The sequence below is a fragment of the Cryptomeria japonica genome, chromosome 4 (assembly GCF_030272615.1).
Source record: "Cryptomeria japonica chromosome 4, Sugi_1.0, whole genome shotgun sequence".
NCBI classification, from domain to species: Eukaryota; Viridiplantae; Streptophyta; class Pinopsida; order Cupressales; family Cupressaceae; genus Cryptomeria; species Cryptomeria japonica.
In genome coordinates this window covers 637,863,972-637,888,187 of record NC_081408.1, presented here as the reverse complement: position 1 = coordinate 637,888,187, position 24,216 = coordinate 637,863,972, and positions in this window count along the sequence as shown.

The following is a 24,216-nucleotide window of genomic DNA, read 5'->3' as shown; positions in this document are numbered from 1 at the left end:
AGTGCAGCTTCCAGTTTCTTCTTTGCTGGTGACCGCTTGGTCACTTTGGGACTTGTTGTGGTAATCGATGTCAATACTAAAGGCGTTGCCTTTCCCTTCTTTACTAACGGTTCTTCAACCGGTGTAACCCTTTCCAAATAGGTGCTAGTTCTCTATGCCTTTGGATCAAGGGGTGAGGTGAGTAGGGTAGAGGCATACCCATTTAGAATGTCATACATTACCTCATATCCCATCGGTTCCACTTCTTCCTATCTAGGCTCAACTGCCTCCATTATGCACTCATCAGCATTGATGGTGAAGCAAATGTCATCTTCATATTTCTTGACAATATCACCTGATATTCTCACTCTTTGGCTCATTTTGCATCTGAACTCATCAAATTATTTGTTTAGAACTTCTGTTTAACCGGTTCCAACCGCTTGAAGGCTTTCCTTGATTTGCTTTGTAACCGGTTGGTCGACAGACCATTGAATATCTCCGACTCCTGGGAAGTAACCTTGGAAGTAGAAGAACAACCCAACCGATAGTTGCCCAAACTTAAATCTCAAGGCATTGTCCTATTTAATCAACTTTAGGTTCACCAGAAGTTGCCTTTGCATATAGGTGCATAAGTCAAATGATGCATCTTCCATGATCATCCAGTAGGCAGCATTTACCACTGCAGCAAAGACAAAGTTGATCCTACAAGCATAAAATGTTCGGTAACCTATTACCATGTAGGCATATTTGACCAGATTGTCCTTGATGGGATTGATGGTCATTCCCCGTTGGTCGCTCATAGAACTGGTGAGCTTGGTCATCTCTGTCTTGCTGATCTTCCTTAGGGATGGCACTTCACCGACATTATAGAAAATGGTGATAGAAAGAATCCCTTCTGGTGTGATGTCATGCATCTTCTCTAAGTACATTTTATCACCATGCACTCTACTTAGAATGATATGGATGTGATCATCTGAAAACTCTTCAAGGAAATAGACTAGATTGTGAAGCTTCTTCTTTTCCAGGATGCTAAATTTTGGTTTAATCTTCTTGTCCTTCCCGCATAACAAACTCAAATGGAAATGGATTACAAGAGATCCTAAGTCTTCAATTTTACAGTCAATGTAATTGGAAATGCCTTCCTCCACTATAATACCAGCGGGTATTTGAGATAGGGCATTATATTTTCCCTTCCATTGAATGAAGTCTACCAAATCAATGGGTGCACTAGGGCTAGAGTGTGATGCGGAAGCCATGATAAATAGAGAAATTTGAGAAATACCTTCATAATTCAAAATTTAGGGCTTGCAATTTGCACTTTTTCACACACTCCTTCGGTTGCTGAAATACTGCTTTGTGCTCTACACTTGACCGATTGATATTTGCTTCTGATTCTTCTTCAAGATTTTGAGAATACTTTGAATCGTAATCCAAATCACTTTTCGTCACTCAGTGCAAAACAAACTTCTTTGCTCAAGAATTGATAAGTGAAAAATGACTTGAAAAATCCTTTTAAACAAGTTGACCACCTACCATTATAAATGCTCCACTATTAGGGCATAAACCCTAATTTGCCTTTTACCATTTTTGGTCTTCTGCTAGTTGACAGGTATCACTTATCAGTTAAGGTCTTTTACTAGTGTAAAGTGGGGGTTCGAGATATTTCACTGTTTGCTCCCCCTAAGCTTTTCTAATGCTTAGTTTACTCAATGACTTCCACACTAGGTGCAGAAACTGGTTCTTCTTGAATCACTTCTTTTGGCTTCTTCTTCTTGGTTTTCTTCATATCTACTTGAAAGGTTTCAACATCTACCTTTCCTTCTAGAGTTACTAGTACTATATCATCCAATATATTCTTTTTCAATCTGCAGAATCTTGTTGTATGACCTAGTTTGTTGCAATGATAGAAAATCATCCTAGGTGCTCTCCAAGGTCCATTGTTCATGTTTCCATTATTCCTTCTACATGTTGCACCAGTGTGACCATTACCATGATAGATCAAATAGGTTGCTCTCCATCTAGTTGCTGCTTGATAGCCACTGCTTCCTGACTAATAATTATAGGTATTAAACCGGTTTGGGTTCCGGTTCCCAGAGGGTTCAGAAAAAGCTCCTTTACTCCTTTGAGGATACCTTCCGGTGTTGTGCATGACAAACCTCCATTCAAATGCTCTATGCCCAAACTTGTTGCATGCATAACAATTACCAATGAATCTATTGGGTCTAGGCTTACCATTTAGAAAATAAGGAAAGTTATTGTAAGCCTTACTTTTACATACATTAGCAGTGTGTCCTTCCTTGAGGTAGTTAAAGCAAACAATTTTGAACTTTTTCTTACCTTTATCCTTTGGTGTTGGTTGTTTCTTTGATGCTCCATCTTTTGTTCCAAAGGTCTCACCTTCCTCATATTTAGAGAAACCACGTCCATTGGTATTCTTTACCGGTTTAGCTGATTCAAGCTTCTGCTCTAGCTTGATAGTGCTCTTATTGAATTTGGCAAGTATTTCCTTTGACTCAGTAAGTTCTTTGGTAATAGCAGTATTGGATTCCTTCAAGGTTGCATTCTCAAAAATAGCCATGTGTAGTTCACCTTGTATTTCTTCCTTTTCCATTTTATTTTCATGAAGATGAGAGGTAAGTGCACTGATCTCTTTCTTCAGCTTGGAGATCTCATGATCTTTGTCTTTTACCATATCTTCATCTTTCCTCCGATTCTCAAGCTCTTGACACATTCTGATAGTTAGTCCTTCAAGTTCCTTTCTTAGGTTGGCATTGGACTCATTCAATTTTTCAACTTCTTGAACTAGGGCTTCCATGTCCACTTCATCGGAAGATCTGTTTTAAGTTAGCTCCATCAGTTTTTTAGCATGCTCTCTTCTTTTTGCTTGAGAGACCTTATATTTGACTTTAAGTTCATCATAGGCTTGCTTAGTCTGAGTGAGCCGATGAGTAAGTTCACTCACAATGTATTCGCCCATATCTCTTTCCAAGTGGTTAGACTTATATTAAGGTTGGCTCTGATACCAATTGATGAATACTAAGAGGGGGGGTGAATTAGTATACAAAAAATTACTGAACTCAAACACTTTATCAGTCTAGCAGTAAACCGGTATAATAGTTTAACTAACAAACCGATTAACACAAATGCAAACCAAATAGCAAGGTATTCACCCATAGAAGCACAATCACCATGGCACAAGAGATTTTAATGTGGAAACCCAAATGGGAAAAACCACTGTGAGATGAAACTCACAGGTAACTATCTACAAAATAGTAACCAGACCGGTTAAGGTCATACAATTTTCTTTACCAGAATAGATCCTATTAGGAATCTCAATCTCTGTTGGGAGATAAGTCTGATTAAAGACTACCTTGTGAGAGGATTTTAGATCCACAAATGTGAATAACCTTGTTAGAGGATTTACAAAGGCTTTTCTGCGCCTACCCGGTCAAGGGTTTCTAACTTGTCAAAGATGTGAGTAATCAACAAGTGAATGATCTAGCAAATAGCACAGTCTGCTTGGTTAGATCCATGATAGCTCATTGCTAATGCATTTCAGCATTACTTCAGTCTTCAATAAATCCATACTCTATTATAGCACACAGACTTGATCTATTTTGTTAGGATCGCACATACAAGAACTCATCAACCACTACAAACCCTAACAACTACTCACCTGTTAAAACCCTAGACATGATGTCCTTAAAAGGAATCTGATTTCATGTCAGTCCAATAGGATTACATTGCAAGTTCCTAGGTTCATTGTATCTAGATACATTTGGTAACATGACACAAAATCACTGTCAAAGTGTCGGTGGATGGTAACTAATCACAAAGATATATCGGTTGGGAACTCATCACAGAGTTTTACCGGATGGTAACTCAGAGTAATATCAGTTTGACTATAAAATAGATTACTGGTTGGTAACTTAGAGTATTACTAGTTGGTAACTCAAACTAATACCGATTTAGCAGATTACTGGTTGACAGAAATGAAGACTGGGAAAATGATAACTGTTGCTTCTAGTTCCTTTGCTCCATTTTGCTTGAGATCCTCGAACCACTTGAAGTCCTCATGCCACTTGAGATCAGTAAACACTTTCTGCAAGACACCAATATTCTAAAGACTATAACATAATACCAGTTTGAAACAAATACTAGTTCAGCATAACTCATACATACAAAAAGTGATCTCATAGCAAGCGTGTGTCCATCAATGACAATCACAACATAATCATAAAAAATTCCAGCAAGAGCAAGTGAACACACCCAGGTATGTAAGACTAAATCACTCTAAAAGTCAGATAATTGGGAATAAATAAAAGGTGTTCTAACAAGAAGAAGACTAGAAAATGAAGAGGTATGTTTAATTTCTCAAATTGAACCAACTTTTATTATTGAGGCATGTGAAGATAAACATTGGATTAAAGTTGTGGAAGATGAATTAGAACAAATTGAAAAGAACAATACATGGACATTGGTTCCCCGACCTAAAGACAAAAATGTAATTGGAACTAAATGGGTATTTAGAAATAAACTTAATGAAGATGGTAAGGTAATAAAAAACAAAGCAAGATTTGTGTGTAAAGGATATTCACAGAAAGAGGGAATCGATTACAACGAAACCTTTGCACCGGTAGCTAGAATTGAGGCAGTCAGATTATTTCTTGCATTTGCAGCTCATAAGAACTATAAAGTATATCAGATGGATGTAAAATGTGCATTTCTGAATGGTGATCCTAAAGAGGAAGTTTACATTGAACAACCTGATGGATTTTCATTGACAAATGATAAAGATATGGTTTGCAAATTAAGGAAGGCTTTGCATGGATTGAAGCAAGCTCCTAGAGCTTGGTATGCTAGATTGGACAAATATCTTTTGAAGATTGGCTACACTAAAGGTAATGCTAAAACAACTTATATTTCAAAGTGACTAATGAAGACATCTTGGTTATTGAAGTTTTTATTGATGATATCATTTTTGGAGGAAAAGATGGATTATGTAAAGACTTTGCTAATAAGATGTGGGAAGAATTTAAAATGTCTATGATTGGGGAGATAAAATTATTTTTAGGATTGTAGATGTCACAGACTAATAAAGGTATATTCATATATCAAAATAAGTACTTGAAGGAACTACTGAAGAAATTTGGTATGGAAAATTCCAAACTGGTAAGTACTCCTATGACTTCAACTGATAAATTGGCATTGATGGATGATTTAGCTCCTATTAATCTGACAAGATTCAAGTCTATGATTGGAAGTTTACTGTATTTGATACAAACAAGACCTGACATAATGAATGTAGTATTTATTGTTTCAAGATTTCAGAGTAATCCGAGAGAAAATCATGAATCAGTAGTGAAAAGGATTTTCTGGTATCTACAAGGCACAACAAATCTTGGTTTATGGTATCCTAAAGATAAAAATTCTGATTTATGTGCATATACCGATGCAAATTGGGCAAGAGATGTAGATGATAGAAGGAGCACCACCAGCGGGACATTCTTTCTTGGTAGCAGATTGATTTCATGGTTGATTAAGAAATAGAGTTGTACATCATTATAAACAACAAAATCTGAATGTGTTGCAACAACAACTAATTGCACTCAGGTATTATGGATTAAGCAAATGTTGAAGGACATCAAGGTAAAATGCAAAGAACCTATAATCATTTATTGTGATAATTTAGCAGCAATTGATATATCAAAGAATCTGATATTTCACTCTAAGACTAAACATGTTTCTATCAAATATAATTTTCTGAAAGAGAATGTTGAAGCAAATGAAGTGAGATTGGTTAATGTGAATACTAAAGAGCAGATTGCAGATATCTTTACTAAGCCTTTGCCTAAGGAAAATTTTGAATATCTCAAAGAGCAGCTCGGGGTAATACCCTCACCGGTAGAGACAGACAATTGATTATTGGCATCAAACTAGCAGAATTAATAGAGAAACTTTTTATTTCTGGCTTTGATGGAGGAGAGCTACTTCTCAGGTGGAGTAGTTGGTTATAACAATTCATTATTGTAATTGGTTTTTTGTTTTGGTATTTGTATTGCTTTGGCCTTTGATGTCAAAGGGGGAGAGATATATATGGAAAAACATTATCCTATGGAGAGAGATTATTCATTGGGGGAGAGACATATACTCTACATTTATTTTGATTTCTGGAGATTGTTAGTTTTTGGTTTTCGGCATTCTATTTTGACACTTAGCTATTTTTCCATCTTGTGTTTCCATCAATGTCAAAGGGGTAGATTGGTGGTATTATGAATGTGTTGCACTAGTTTTGTCATTGATGTCAACACTTATCCTTCTGAAGATCTTTGGTTATGTTGAACCGACACATTGTGTTCACCGACTTATGCACAGTCACCGGTATATCGTTCACCGATAGGTTATATTGTATACCAACACTGAAGATGACTTGTTATCATCTAGAGATCACTTTTTTTTGTTGAAGACATGGTTTGGACACTTGGTTTTGCTATTTTGGTTATTGGTCTTATCGGGTTGGCATATTTGTTGTTACCGGCAAATTGGTCTAGGTTATGAACCGACATGAATTATCTATTCAGATCAGCATGACATATTATGGAGATGATTTAATTAATTGGATATTGTTGTAAATGTATTGAGCCGACATGATGCATCACATCTTGACTTATTTGTAATTGGTTTAATTGTAATATTCTTGGTAAGCCGACCTACACATTTGGTCTTAGGTTTTGGTATATATATGTAAGATCTCATTTGTGTGATAAGGAGATAGTAGAATATTGTAAGGTTATGGTATTGTAACATGGTATGTACAAATATTGAAGATCATATGAGTAGACCATAGAGAAGGCTCAAGGAAGGTTTGAAGGTGATTATCAGAGCTTAACCGGTACTAAATCCAGCATTGGAGATGCTACTTTGAGCAGTACATTACCATTGGATTTAACCATCCACTTGTAGTCAGTGTGACTCCTATTTTGTGATTGAGTAGTGAGGTCTACATAGTTGGCCTTTCTATGTGTACAGACCCCATTTTGTATACACATACTATCTGCAGTAGTATCATCTGATTGTGGGTAAGGTTTCCCACCATGGTTTTTCCCCTTATAGGGTTTCCACATACAAATCTTTGTGTTATGTATTGTGGATGTTGTTTGTCTTTCTGGTTTATGCATTGAGTTTCACCAGTATTAATATTAATTGCTAATCTATCAATTGGCATTAAGTTTGGTTTACCAGTATTATGCATCAAGTTTGATTAAGTTATATTTGGGTTAAAATTAATAGACAACTGATTCACCCCCTCTCTCTCAGTTGCCTCCGGGTCCTAACAGAAAAGGATCTGAACAAGCAAGTGTAGTGCTATTGAAACAGATCAAAAAACCCGTGTTGTTTTCTAACAATTACAACAGTCAAATTCCCTAACTAGGTAAGCTCTAACAAGCTTAGTGTTATTCAAATCGTCTAACTAGGTGGTCCATTAGCTTGGATTTTAAATCCTCTACCATGGTTACTCCTAACAAAGTATTCCTTGTAATAGGGCATTATAGTCAATCCCTTAACTAGGTGGGCCCTAACAAGATCTATTCTTAACATGACTTATTATAAAGCTTTAACAAGCTTGGCTCCTAACAGGGTGAACTTCAGAAGAGTTTAGAATACTTGTGGGTATTCATCCTTGCCATGGTTTTTCCCATTTGGGTTTCCATGTCAAAAAAAATGTGTCAAGTGGTGAATGTTTTTGTGGTTATGTTTATTAAGGTTGAATTGCTTAACTCCAAAATCCACTTTGACATGTTATGTTAACCAACAACAATCTGAAATATGTTTTAACTACTATTAGTAAAGCATTTGAATTTCAGTGTTTAAACCAATCAGTTTAGAGTTTGCTTTGAGAGGTTGATTTTGATATTGGTGAAAATCTATACAATTTTCTATCTAGTGATTCACCCCTCCTCTCAGTAGTTTACTAGATTCTTATTCTTTTATCATACCATCAGATTGTTTTGTTTAAGGTCATTTAAGTACCTTGCAACCTTCTACACTTCTTCCTCTTGCTTCCTAGCTCTTAGGGTAAGTTTGTTGAATTCCTCTTTATAAGTACTCACATTCATTTCTCTTTGTTTCAAATTTTGCAACTTCTTATGCATCTATACCTCATAATCTATCAGTAGGAATTGAGTTTTAACCCTGATCTTCATCCTCTCCCAAGAGGTGATCTTATTCCTCTTGGTTTGTTCTTTTTCTTCTTGCATCGTCTTCCACCACACTAGGGATGATCATTCAATCTTGACTTGGCCAAATTGACCCTCTTTTATTCTACAACTTCCTTGCATTCAAAATGATTGTTCAAGGCTTCTATCCAATCCAATAACTCTTCTCCATTTAGGCTTCCACTGTAGATAGGTAAACCTTTTATGTTGTCTTTATTGAGTGACTTGAGGGCATCCAAGAAGATATGCTAATATTTTTCTAGATCCTTCTTTTTTGTTACGACTCCTATCACATTTGCATCTTCATCATCAATTTCATCACCCCATTCAGTGACCTTGCCCTTGCCCTTCTTGGTTTCTTGCTCCCGGGCTTCACTAAGCATGTCTTGGACAAAATTCTCGATGGCCTCTTGGCTCATTGCCTTTGGTGGCATGTTGTTGGCTTCTGAATCTACCTCTAGGTGTGACATACACCACTTTGTTAAATAAATTGGCTCTGATACCAATTTGATGTAGAGTGAGTTGTCTCTCACTGGTTTGTGCTACCTTATCAAGGTATCTCCTCCAAGATACACAATAACCATCCAATGATTCTAAACCTCACACCCTCCAAGGGTCTACAAGACTTACCCTCTTTGACCTTCCCAAGGTCCTTAGGCTAGGATAAGCACTTGTTGTTTTGTGAGTTCCATTTTCTTGGTTAGGAGACCTTGTTTTCCCACTCCCTTTCACACTCTACTGGAGAGTTCAACCCCTCTACCACAAGATCTTCATTCCCCACACTATACACATTAGGAAGGATGATTTTGGAATGATTCCCAACCCTATTCCTTGATGGAAATTGACACTCATTGGATTCATATGTTGTCATATCTCCTACCACTTTTGATTCTGATCTAGAGGATAATCAACCTCTTGCATTCAGAAGGGTATAAAGGAAGCAAGTTGATAAGCCTCTGGTAGAAGTGAAGAAAGTGGAACCAAGGAGGAATATAGTAAGAAAGGTGACAACTATATCTACACCTCTAGCAAGGAAACCTACTTAGAAGAGGAAGCCTACTCCATCTGCTCTTGTAACCCCTAGCAAGAAGAAGAGTAAGAGTGAATAAGCAACTGAATCTGGTAATATGACTTGTGTGAAGTTAATTGATGAGGTAACAAAAGATGGAATTTTGAAGAATGTGTCAAATTTATATGAAGATTTAGATAACAATGAGCAAAATGAAATAGAAGAAGTAATTTTGTTACATTTAGACATATATAAGATGGCTTTGGTAGAGATTTTGAAGGAAAATCCTTTATCATTGTATAATAAGTTAGATGCAATTAGGAGAGATAGAGAGATTAAAGATGTTGAACTTTTTAGTATGTGTGGTTCTATAAATACTGAGGAAATGAAAAGATGTATAGAAGTTACAAATAGAACAATCTTTAGTAGAAAACCTCGACAAATAAGCTTAATGATGGGTAGAATCAATGAAATATTAAATGAGACCAGAGATGGTTGGGCTAAATTCTTCCAAATGAATCCTAATTCCCTTACTTCTCAAGAATAATTTGCTAAGGAAACAACTCCAACTATTTCGGGCAAATCTAAAGGGAAAGGAATTTTGGGAAATTTAGATCAAATTTTGAGTGAATTAGCAGTTAAATGTAAAACTGATGAGAGTGTATAGACTAAACTAGTAGCGATAACATTTTTATAGTCTATGAATGGTAATAGAGGTACTGTATAGGGTACTGATAATATTGTCGATAATACTCCACCGACAGTAACAAATACTGCACCAAGTGGTGAAGCCAATGATGCAAAAGAGGATAAGGAAAAGGAATATGATAAGACATTTAGTATGATACCGACAATTAATTCCCCAACACAACTTTTGGCAATTTACACTTCTCAAGTTGAGAAGAAATCAATCACAAAAATGAGTCCCACAAAGCTAATGAAGGAGGGATCTATAGGCAAAGGATTAATAGATCAGTCAATAACAGTTTTGCACATATTGATTCCTACTTGTATGATTGAAAATGAAGCAAGCCCTTTTGGAAAGCTTAAGGCATTGATAGAGCACATATCTAAAAACTTTCAATCATTATAGTATATTTCCTACTAGCAAGCACTTGAAAGATTTACTCTGGCGAAGAAAGCCAGTTTTGACTAGATTGTTGAGAAAAACAAGAGGAAAGTTGAAGAGAAACTTATACTTATTTAAAATTCTTTGAACAGGGCACTAACATCTATAGGGTTTGTTGTAATATAGATATTCTTATACAAAATGTAGATAAGAGGATAAAGGAGTTACAAGAAAATATTGCTACTATTGTTAATTCTTTTGATGGACTAACTTCACTTGCAACATCCATTGATGGCCAAATTTTAACTTTGGAGAACCAAATTTTTTCTTTTGAAATGGAAAGAGAAAAAAATTGTCAGAGAGCAAGAAGTCTCCGAGGTTTGGTGAGTCCAAGATTGGATTCACTTAGTGTACATAAGAAGGAATGCATAAATATGCTTGCAAAATCCACACCGACAGAATTCAATGAGAAAGAAATACTAGCACATCTACTGAGTGGACTTGTATCCATATCTAGAACACTCAACACTAGCTAGGATACCTATATATAGTTGCTAGAGAAACCTTACCCGTAAATCTTGAAATTGGTCAAGCTCCGATAAAGTAATCTGTAATTATTCTTTCAATTCTTTCATCAGTCTTTGGCATTGATGCTAAAGGGGAGTGTATATTATGTGAAAAATATTTATATTTATATAATCCTAGGGGGAGGAGATCAGACAAAGAGTATATTGCAAACATAGTCAATCATCTTAGGCGGAGCATATTTTAGTTGAACCGACAGGGAATCCACTTTTCACATGAGTGTTGCCATGAATGCTTTAGGGGGAGATTGTTGGCAATTGACACTTATTGGATTCATATGTTGTCATTGATGGAAACAAGATTCTATTGAAGGCATATACTAGCAGGTACTAGTATTGGAGGCATACATCGATAGATACCGGCATTGGAGTAATCGGGGTCATCACCGACACTGACATTGGCATCCAACACTTCAATGAATCTGACATCAGTCTAGGATTTGAAAGGTTTTATTTATAAAATCATTTTGTATAGGGCCAACATTGAATATCTTTTTGTATTGTCATCCGACATAAGGCATAATGTTTGTAGAGGGTATATAAGTTAGTTTGCTAGGTCATTTTGTGATATGACAGGGTAGTACAATAAAGTGATGTGAAGGATATGTATGTAGATCATTTTATATGAAAAATTTATATCATGTTGGGATCAATAGATGGTTTGTAAAGCATTCTTGGAGGAAAGGAGATACTGGTAGAAGGATTCAAGGTTTATGAACTGGTACAAAGCAGAGCTATAACTGGAACTCTTTTTGGCATTGCAGATGCATTTTGTGAGTTCACCATTACTGTTTTATCTCAACAAAAGCTTGTAGTCACTGAGACTATTTTGTGTTGAGAAGTGTGCCTTCCTGCATGTGCAAGCCCCCATACTATGTAATATCTTTCATATGGCCAGTGAATTGATATTCTGGGTCACAAATCCCACCGTGGTTTTTCCTCTTTGAGGTTTTTCATGTATAAAATTATGTGTTCTATGGTGTTCATTCATGAGGCTGGTTTATTTAGACCAGTTTATATGTGTATGTTATAATAAGGTAAAATCTTATATTACTGACAGAGAACTAATTCACCCCCCTTCTCAATGTTCTTAGATTCCAACAATTGGTATCAGAGCTTGGTACCTCAGAGGAAGTTTAACAGCTTAAGGAAGAACCTGAAACTGGAATCATTGAATATGGCTATGGAGAAGAAACTTGAAATGGCACTTGAGGATTATGATGCTAAAAGGACGAAGAACTTAGAGCTGCAAGATTAATTGAATTCTGCAAATGAATTCATTCTTGTTCTGCAAGAAAGGTTATCATCATCTCAAGCTAAGAGGAAGGAACTTTTGCAAAACTAGAATGATGAAGAGAAAAATGCACTTAAGGAACAATGTCACAAACCAAGTCAAGCTAACATGGTCATGAAGAATGAAATGCAAAACCTGACTATGAGGATGTCAAAAGATATTGATGATAGAAAGAAGAAGGAAGAAAAATTTTCTATATCTCTTAAATTTTTTTTTGAAGAATGTGGCAGATTGGATCGTGAAAATAATCTATTGAGAACTGATTTGGTACAATCCCAGAATAATGAACAAGAGCTAGAGAGACAAATAATGACTCTAAGAGATGATCTGACTATTGCAAGTGAGTATAAAGAAAAAATCAGGATTAGTGTTGCATAGTTGGATGATTTATTGAAAAGACAAAGGCAGAGTGAAGATTCTAGAGGACTTGGATTTGTACAAGGTGAAAGCTCTGGTACTGCAAATGAAGATCAGACAATCGGTATGTAAAACTCATCAGACCAGAGGAAACCGGTAAGGGAATCTAATGCTTACAAATTTAATGGTAGATGCTTTATTTGTAATAAATTTGGGCATATGGATAAACAATGTAGAAATAGAGAAAATCAAAACTACAATTTAGTTCTAGGTCAATGCACAAATTAGAAATATGGTCATAAGTCAAAAGATTGCAGAATGAGTGTTAAATGTCATGCATATGGAAAGTTTGGACATTTGACTAATTAATGTAGGTCAAGTAATGACACCGGATATGTCAAAGCAATTCAAAAGAACAATGTTACATGTAATGCATGCAACAAAATAGGTCATATTGCTAAGTATTGCAAAAGCCAGACTAAAATAGTTAGCAATGATAAATAAAATGAGAAAGGAAAGTAGAAGGTAAATGAAATACAAAAAGATCGAAACAAGAGATGGTTTAGAAAGTCTGAAGAACCAAGTGGAGATACAACTACACCAGTAACTGCACCATTAACACGATTGGTAGAATAGAGCATTCCTGCACCGATAGGAAATTCAACTGGTAACTGAGGCATACGCCTTAGGGGTTGGCAAATTCATTGAAAATATTGCATATTCCCTAGAAGAGATCTGGAGAGTGGTATTGATCATTGATGGAGGTTTATCTGACCTAAAATTGTGAAAGCAACATCTAGTAGGGTGCATCGCTAAGTATTTATGACAATGATGAATTAGGGTTTACTTGCTGATAAAATGGGAAAATGGACTCATTTTCACTCACCCAGCACTTGAGAAAACATGAGTGAAGCAAAGGTGAATCATAGGTGACCATGAGTGAGAAAAGGTATTCTAAAATATTTCCAATAGTTATCTGATAAGTAATCAAAATCTTTCAACCGACGATCGTTATCTAGGTATTTCTTTGAAATGGCATCCGGATCATCATCTACTCCTACTTTCATTGTGAATCCCACTTTTGTTGAGGTTAAGGATAGGCTTAGACCTATTTTCAAAGAAGTTCCTCAAATTTCAATGAAGAAAAACTCTATTGGCACATTTTTGAGGGTTCCCGATGGCGTAGTTTATGTGGAAGATGTCAGGGCTTATATTCACTACACCTTGGAGGATTTAGGCACTAAGGAAATCAAGGGAATGTATCAATCTATGATACTAGGCAGCTCCGAAATAATCAAGTCATAATTTCAAATCATTGAGGACCTACGGTTAACTGGAATTATGTACATACCGAAATTCAAGGATGAAGTAATTAGATATGTTCTAAGAAAAGTCCATAATGAATTTATCTAGCTAGACCAGCCTCACATGATCACCAAAGAAACAATTCAGGCAGTCACTGACTTACCCAAAGTTGGACAGGAACCAAGGAAGAAGTCTCCAACATTAAGGTTGAAAAGCTCACCGACACAACCCATGATGGAAGGTCGATGAGGGTTAGCACCATCAAAGATACAGATGTGAAATTTGCCAGCATGATCATCGATTACAAGGTAACACAATCAAGTTGATTGAACTTTGTTGCCAGTTCCTTTTGATGGTATGATGAAAGAATAAGTATCTGGTAACTTACTGAGAGGGGGGGGGGTGAATCAATAAACTGAAAAAACTGATACAAACTTCCCAATCTCAAATTCAAACTCACAAAGTAAACTTTCACTATCAAGATCAATACTCATAAGAATACTCAACATCAACCAGTTAACTATTATAACAACTTAATAGTAAACAACTTCAATCTTGTAAATATCCAAATGCGTAATCATATATCAACATACTTCATCTCTCAATGTTTCTAGTTATCATGCCTTATTAGAATAGTTAAGTAGTCAATCAAATCAACAAATATGATCATAACCATAAAAACATTCACCACTTGACACAAATGTTTATACGTGGAAAACCCAAATAGGTAAAAATCACAGTGAGATAAGACTCACAAGATAGCTATTTGAACTCTTCTGAAGTTCACCTTGTTAGGAGCCAAGCATGTTAAAGCTTTTACAATAAGTCCTATTAAGAACTCATCCTATTAGGAATAACCCAGTTAAGGGATTTACAAAATGCCTTGATGAAAAGAAAATACCTTGTTAGGAGTAACCTTAGTAGAGGATTTGAGAATCCAAGCTAATGAATCACCTTGTTAGAGGATTTAAGAAGTAACAAAGCTTGTTAGAGATTACCCGGCTAGGGGATTTCACTTCTGTTGTAATTGTTAGAAAACAACAGGTTTTCTTGATCTATCTGAATAGAACTACATTTGCTTGATCAGATCCTTTTAATCTTCAATCTTCTTTTACTCAAACTGCAAATCTATTCTCTAGTTAGGCAAGCACACACTCAACTGATTTCAGCCAACACTTTGCAAACAACTTTACAAACAACTTCATCAACCTTAAATACAAATCAATTAGGTCAGTAACACAACAAAAACCTAATTCTCTCATAGAGATTACAAACAAATCTGTTCAAGTGCGACCATTGGATTTACATAGCAATCTATACACATTCTTCAAGAAAATTCCAACCGCTCCATGATCACCACTTCATTAGACTTGTAACTCATCACACACTATGCATTATATGCAATCCACTTTTCTCATTCCCTAGACAATCAAACAAACGATCAAAAATGCACAAAAAAAATATGAACTAATCCTCATTCAATGATCACATGTGTCACCATCATTACCACTCATCATTAGATCTTAAACCAACAAACTTGATCAATTAGGGTTTAACACAAAAACAATTGGTAGGGTTTACTCGTTGCATTGCATAAAAAGGGTTTAACCTTATACACCGGTTTACCAGTTCAACTCACAAACTATCATACCAGTTTACAACATCTTCCTCAAAGCTCTTCCTACTAGTTACAAGACAATATCAATAATAACAACAATATCAACATTATCATAAGTACCATTACCAGTTCAATTGACATCATTGACAACATAACATATCATTAATGCAATCTTCATGCAAATACCAACACCTTTATCCATGCTACATATCAAATGATAAAGAATAATGGAAACTATGATTTGTGTGAATGATTAAGAAGTGAGTTGATGTTAAATCTTGGCAAGATCAAAGGGGTTAAGAAAGGAACTTTCTGGTTTGGCAATCTTATTGTTTGCTTGATGTTATACTTCATGAATGAGCTATCAGGTTTGGGAAAGAAACGTTTGGCTCATAACATATCGGTAGGCATGCAGATCAAAGATGCAATCACCAGTCTTCAAAGGAATAGGGATGAGAAGTTATGGGGCTACTTTAAAACTTTTCAAGAGAACATGAGACTGAGGTAGAGAATCTCCAAACACATTGTGGAGAAATACTCCACTGAAATCTTCTTCATGGTAAAAATAGATGAGACACTCATGGAAACGGTGAAACCTAGAACAATATAGGTCACCGAACTGGGATATGAATTTGATGACAACATCTTGGAACTATATGCTAAAATGTTGATTGATGCTCCTTTGAATGATAAGGTTGAACACTTTGGCACTGCAGAGGAGAAGGCTCTTGAAGTTAAAATTGGTTTCAACAAGAAAAGGATGGAAAAGAAGATAGACAAAATGTTTGCCTTCATTTAGAATGTAATTCACTGGATAGATACAAAACTAGGCTCTAGATCTAAACCGGTAGATCAAACAACTATAGTGAAAAGTGCTCCTGAAGTAAAGAGGCCAACAACTTTCATATCTCCTATCACTTCTAATTATGATCCAAAGGATAATAAACCTCTTGCATTCAGAAGGGTATAGAGGAAGAAAGCTGACAAGCCTCCAGTAGAAGAGAAGAAAGTGGAACCAAGGAGGAAGCTAGTAAGAAAGGTGACAACTGCATGCACACCTTTGCCAAGGAAACCTACTCAGAAGAGGAAGCCCACTCCATCCACTCCTGCAACCCCCAGCAAAGAAGAAGAGTAAGAGTGATGAAGCAATTGAATCTGGTAATATAACTTGTGCAGAGTTAATTGATGAGGTAACAAAAGATGGAATTTTGAAGAATGTGTCAATTTATATGAAGATTTAGATAACAATGAGCAAAATGAAATAGAAGAAGCAATTTTTTTACATTTAGACACATATAAAAAAGGCTTTGGTAGAGATTTTGAAGGAAATTACTTTATCACTGTATAATAAGTTAGATGTAAGGAGATTAGATGCAATCAGGAGGGACAAAGAGATTAAAGAAGTTGAACTTTTGAGTATGTGTGGTTCTATAAATAATGAGGAAATGAAAAGATGTATAGAAGTTGCAAATAGAACAATCTTTAGCTACAAACCTTGGCAAATAAGCTTAATGATAGGTAGAGTCAATGAAATAATAAAAGAGACTAGAGATGGTTGGGCTAAATTCTTTCGAAAGAATCTTGATTTCCTTACTTCTCAAGAAGAATTTGCTAAGGCAACAAATCCCACCATTCTGAACAAATCTAAAGGGCAAGGAATTTTGGGAAGTTCAGATCAAATTTTGAGTGAATTGGCAGTTAAACTTAAAACTGATGAGAGTGTACAAACTAAACTGACAGAGACAACATTTGTATAGTCTGAGCAAGGTAATATAGGTACTGTACAAGGTACTGATAATATTGTGGATAATACTCCACCGACAGTAACAAATATGGCACCAAGTGGCGAAGCCACCGGTGGATAAGGAAAATGAGTCTGATAAGACACCCATTACCATACCGATAGTTGATTCCCCAACAAAAATTTTCACAATTGACACTTCTCAAGTTGAGAAGAAATCAATCATAGAAATGAGTCCCATAGAGCTAATGATGGTAGCTACTCAAAAGCTAATGAAGGAGGGATCTATAGACAAAGGAATAATAGATTAGTCAATAACAATTTTGCACAGATTGATTCCTGATTGTATGATTGAAAATGAAGAAAGCCCTTTCAGAAAGCTTAAGGCATTGATAGAGCACATATCTAAAAACTTTCAATCATTACAATAAATTTTTGATCGGAAAGCACTTGAAAGATTTACTCTGGCCAAGAAAGTTTCATTTGACCGGATTATTGATACAGAGATGATGAAGGTTGAAGAGAAACTTATACTTATTGAAAATTATTTGAAACATGGTACTAACATCTATAGGGTTTGTTGTAATATAGAGATTCTTATAGAAAATGTACATAAGAGGATAAAGGAGTTACACAAAAAGATTCCTACTATAGCTAGTTATTTTGATGGACTAACTTCACTTACAACATCCATTGATGGACAAATTTTAACTTTTGAGAACCAATTTTTTTCTTTTGAAAAGGAAAGAAACAAAATTATTCGGAGAGCAAGAAGTCTTAGAGGTTTGGTGAGTCCAAGATTGGATTCACTTGGTGAATATATGAAGGAATGTATGGATATGCTTGCAAAACCCACATCGACAGAACTCACTAAGAAAGAAACAATAGAACATCTACTGAGTGGACTTGTATCCATATCTAGAACACTCAAAACCAGCTAGGATACCTATAAATAGTTTCTAGAGAAAGCTTACCCATAAATCTTGAAATTGGTCAAGATCTGGTAAAATAATCTATAATTATTTTTTAAATTATTTCACCGGTCTTTGGTATTGATGCCAAAGGGGGAGTGTATATTATATGAAAAATATGTATGTGTATATAATCCTAAGGGGAGGATATCAGACACAGAGTATATTGCAAACATAGTCAATTAGCTCAAGGGGAGCATGTTTCAGTTGAACCGATAGGGAATCCATTTTTCACATGAGTGTTGCCATCAATGCCAAAGGGGGAAATTTTTGGCAATTGACACTCATTGGATTCATATGTTGTCATTGATGGAAACAAGATTCTATTGAAGGCATATACTAGCAAATATTGACATTGTAGGCATACACTGATAGATACTAGCATTGGAGTAATGAGTCTCATCACTGACACCGACACTGGCATCCAACACTTTAGTGAAGCTAACATCAGTCTAGGATCCAAAAGGTTTTATTTGTATAATCATTTTGTATAGGTCCCACATTGAATATCATTTTGTATTGTAAGCCGACATAAGGCATATTGTTTGTAGAGGGTATATAAGTTAGTCTGTTAGGTCATTTTGTGATATGACAAGGTAGTAGAATAAAGTGATGCGAAGGATATGTATGTAAATTATTTTGTATGCAAAATTTATATCATGTTATGATTAGTAGATGGTTTGTAAAGCATTTTTGAAGGAAAGGAGATACCTATAGAAGGGGTCAGGGTTTATGAACCAATACAGAGCAGAGAGCTATAATTGAAACTCTTTTTGGCATTGCAGATGTATTTTGTGAGTTCACCATTACTATTTTATCTTAGCATAAGCTTGTAGTCAGTGAGACTCTTTTGTGTTGAGCAGTGTGCTCTAGGTAGTGTGCCTTCCTACATGTACAAGCCCCCATACTATGTAATATCTTTCATATGGCTAGTGAATGGATATTGTGGGTCACAAATCCCACCGTAGTTTTCATCTTTGAGGTTTTCCACATATAAAATATTGTGTGCTATGGTGTTCATTCATGTGACTAGTTTATTTACTTCATGTTATATGTTTCTTCATTTACTGGTTTATATGTGTATGTTATAATAAGGTAAAATCTTATATTACCAATAGAAAACTGATTCAACCCCCCCCCCCCCCCCCCCCCGCCCCTCTTAATGTTCTTGGATTCCAACATTACTTACTCAAGAGATTTGACACTTATCGGTTTGGTGTTTTACAAACAAACTGCACTTTTAGGTCTAAACGAAGACCTAATTCTAGTAGCCTTGTTAGCGGAGTATTTTGCATTTACCGATTAAACTTCCTTAACAATCCTATGAAAAATTTTACATTCCAGAAACCCTTTTTGGGTTTACATATAATATTACAAAACCAGAGATGGTTTTTCTCATTAACATATCTAACCCTTACCGGTTTATCTAGGCCTAAAAGTAGGGATTGGACAAAACTCCTTCATCAGTCCGATTGCCCTTGTGAACTGATGTTGGTTTGAGGTTTGTAACTTCATATGGAATTCCAAATCAATCATACTTCACCTTAACCCACAAGATTCACCCAATTAGGGCCTATTATCCATGATTCCTAATGCTTGCCAACTCAACGTGCCAAGCTTAGGGTATTGTGGCAAATCTTTGATTTGGCTTTCCTTGTCTCAAAACCAAAAAGAAAACATAAATTAAATTGCAACCTAACATTCCAAAAGTTTTTAGAGAGGAAATACACCATGGAATGTTAGGTTGGAGCCATTTTTCTCTCAAAACCCTGGTTTTTAGGGCTCTTAGACATCCTTGTAACAAAATGAAGTTTATTTACAAACTACAAGACTTCAAGACTCAAAATCACTAAAAAAATGAAGGTAAGACAACAGACTATTAATCCATGTCCTTGTTTTGGAACTCTCAATTTGTACAGGTCATAAAAACTTGCAAAGAACAACAAAAACTTGGAAGAACACACAAATGGGAAACCAAAACTTATCTATTTACTTTATATCTTCAACCACTTTCAACAACAATCCATTATATTTGGTCTTTCCAAGCCTTATACTCACCTTGGAGTAGTTACAAATGCTAACAACTGATTGTGTCAACCAACTAACCATTGGTGTCTAAAAATGTTGCAATGTTGTTGTGAGCAACTTTTGTAACTTTTGCAACTTGTTGCATAGGTGAGTGACTTTGTTGAAACTCAAAATTGGTCATTTTCAACTAACTCATATGACCTTAACAACTTCAAAACAACATCAACCAACCTACATTACCCCAAAAACAACTTATCCTATTAAGTGCTCTACCTAGAACCCTTAAGAGATCACAAGCCAACATTGGCCAAACAAATACTCTTAGGGCCCTTACAATCATTTGAGAACACACTCAATGGCCTCTTGGCTTTATTACAAAACTAAAAACATGATTCCAACATCCTGGAAACAAAATCAACAAAAATTACTAAGTACCCCTACACCAAACTAGCATAGAATATTGCAGAGAAGAGAAGAGTACCAACAAAGAAGGAGCAAAGACTGAACTATTAAGGTTGTAGCAGAGAGTTAGTTGTAACAGGAGATAAGGTTACAACAGATAGCTGAGCAGAGAACCGATAGAGAATTGGATAGAGGATAACTAGTGGAGAAACTTGCATGAGAGTTACAAAGTTCTTTTGTAACAAGGACATTACTTTTGTATTTATTATATGATCTTGTAATCACTGAGTTGGAGCTCCTTGGGTTTGTGCCTTAAAATTAGGGTTTTGTGCTCCTTGGGTTGGTTCCCTAAAGCAAGAGTGGTACTCCTTGGGTTGGTACTGTAAATTTTGTAACCGAGTGTTTCATTGTGAAGCTAGATTGGAGTAGTAGACTCCAACGACATTTCTCATCAAAATTTTTTCCATCTTGGGTTTTCCTCGTACTGTTGGAATTGAGTTTTCATTGATGTCAACCAGTATGAAGAAGATTGAACTGGCATAAAGAACAGATGTATGTTATAAGTTGACAAATTATATCACTAGTATGAGGTGTGATGCAGGAGTGTATGAGCATGCTTGAGTTATAGCCAGTGAGGAATAAACCGGTATGATGGTTGACTGTTTGTTTGTGATGAAGAGGTGGAATGTTAAATGAATCACAACAACACCCAATGAGGAGAACAAAAATAATGGCATGAAGACATATCAGAAGGCAAGATGAATTGTTAGAAGGATGTGTTGTCGGTAAGTGTGATTGTTTAGTTTGTTGGTTATACTGGTAAGGTAAATTGAACCAGTAGTCAATCTTGGTCAAATGTCAAATTGACATAGAAAACCAAGTAGAGGTGGATGTCGAAAAAGATGATAGATGGAAGCCAGGTGGTGATAAAGCATAGGTTGGTGAAGTGTGCATTGACGTAACTGTTAGCAAGCAGGTCAACTTTAATGAAGAACCTGCAAGTCATGGAGGATGCCAGAAGATTGTGGCTTGAGGAAGATAGGCTGGCATGCGATTGAACTTACCTAGTAAGAAGATTTGATCTTCATACCCATTTGCTAAAGGAAACAATCGAGCCATTAATGGTGTATGACAAAGAAAATACAAAGAGTGTGGTGCTGACCTTCAATTTTAGAAAATGCACATTGGAATGCGGGGAATTGGTGGTGTTGATTGATGACATGAAGATCATCTCCCTATAAAAGAAGATCGAATCAAATCCAATATGGATTGAGTTGGTGAAGGAAAATCCTAACATGACACTGTTTGAATGCGGTTTTTGGTGGGAACCTTAGATTATAAATATATAAGCTCGAGATAGAAAATATTAATGCTTGACATGAATAAGTTGAGTGAAGAGAGCTTGAAAAAGGAAAATGATCATCTTCCTTAGAATTTATTCTAAGAAAGTTGCAGAGTGAGTTAGCATGCAAACCGATGAGAGGGTTTAACTAGTAGAGACAGAGAAACTGATAAACTGTTGTAGGTCTAACAGTTAAGCTAATTGGTGAAGTGTGATTGATCAAGAAGGCATTAAAGTGTGGTCAAGTGTGAAGTGAATCCAGCAGTCAGAGGGAAAGAAGCTTTTAGCAGAGTAAGAATCTTCATAAAGGCATTGTTGCAAGGTGAGTGGAGTGTTCACATACCAGTAAGATTGAAACCGGTAGAGCAAAGTATTGAAGGGTTGCAAAACTTCATTTGTAATAGGGAATTTATTTGTGCATTTGAATCTTCATATTGTCTTCACTAAGTAGGTACTTAGGGCAGGGGTTCTAGCTCCTTTAGGTTGTCGCATATAAATTATTTAGGGATTAGTGATCCTTTGAGTTAGTGCTCATAAATAAGGGGTTCGTGATCCTTGGGTTGGTGCCCTAAAATTGTAATTAGATCATTTTCATTGTGAGGCTGAATTGGAGCAGAAGATCTCGAGTAGCTATTCTCACCGAGGTTTTTCCCATATTGGGTTTTTCTCATATATCTGGTGTTATGTGATGCATTCTTGTGTATGCGTTATATTGATGTTATAGAAAATCCTTTCACACACTTAGTTTGAATTGTTTCGTTTACCGGTCAACACTTTGTTTGTTTTACATTGTACCAGTATATCCCTGATTATGAAAGAAGAGTTTAAATCACTAATTGACGCCCCTCTTAGTGATCCATTGTGTCCAACACATACATCTGGTGTTATGTGATGTCCCTTTTATGTGTGGTTGCATTTGTGTCATCCTCCCATCTAGCTGGTATGTTTTCTTTATGTTAGATTTGTTAATCGGTATACATACATAGGATAGAAAAGAGTAAAGTTTGGAAACCACTGATTCACCCCCTGTCTCAGTGGCATCTTGTGTTCAATAGTGTTATGTGTGATTCTTGTGTGTGAATTGATTATGTTCTCCCTACATTTTAATTATCAATGATTTAAATGATTCACAAGCTAAATTTTTAATTATGACTTATTCAACCCCCCTCTCAATGACCTATTGTGTTCTTTCAATTTTAGAGTACTAGGTTCCCTATTAGATAAGCTTTCTCTAGCTTGGGTAGATTCTAGTCTATGAACACAATAGCAAGAAATGAATCCTCATCTACAAAAGCACCAATGTTTGATGCCACAAACTATGCCTTATGGAGTAGGAGAATGGAAACCTATTTGTCCTCCCTAGGTTTTGATCTCTAGTTGTCAATCAAAATGGCTACACTATTCCTCAAGTTCTTCCTATAGAGCCAAATGAAAAAAGGGAATATGAGGACAATGCCAAAGATAAGAATGCAATCTTAAGTGGCATATCTTTTACCGAGTTTATCAAAGTCATGCACTGCACATTAAAAGAAGAAACATGGGACAAACTAAAAAGAATATATGAAGGAGATATTATGGTAAAGGAGGCCAAATTGCAAACACTTTGAGGTTAATTTGAAGGACTAAAGATAAAAGAAGAAGAGAAGATTGCTAATTTCCTTCAAAGACTGGATGAAATAGTTAATGCTATAAGAGAACTTGGAGAGGATGTGTTAGATGAAGTAATTATCAAGAAGATACTAAGATCATTAACAACAAAGTATGACACAAAAGTCTTTGTGATTGAAGAAGATAAAGACCTAAAAACCTTCTTTGTGGATTAACTATTTGGCTCATTATCAACATATGAAATGAGAAGTGCAAGTTCTGAAACATAAAAAAGGGAGGCTATCTTAAACACAACCAAGAAAGGGAAAATAGGTAGACACAAGGGTAAAAGTAGATGACTTTGACACTGCTAAAGAAAACTTTGTTAGAAAGCTCAAGAAAGGTTCAGGCAAATATAAGGTAAGCTTTCATTTAAATTCTTCAATTGTGGTAAAATAGGACACATTGTTTCTAAGTTCCCATATGAAGAAAAGGAAGAGGATGAGGAGAAAAATGTGAGGATCATAGGAAAAGGAAAAGTGAAGAAATTTCAAGAAGAAGAATTGGCTTTTCACCATTCACAGTGATGATACTAATGAGGAAAGTGAATCAGACATGGGGAGCAGTGAGGATGAAAGAGAAGTGAATCTTTTCATGGCACAAGAGGATTTAGATGAAAAACAAAACTCAGGGAATGAGTGGAGCTAAATCTAA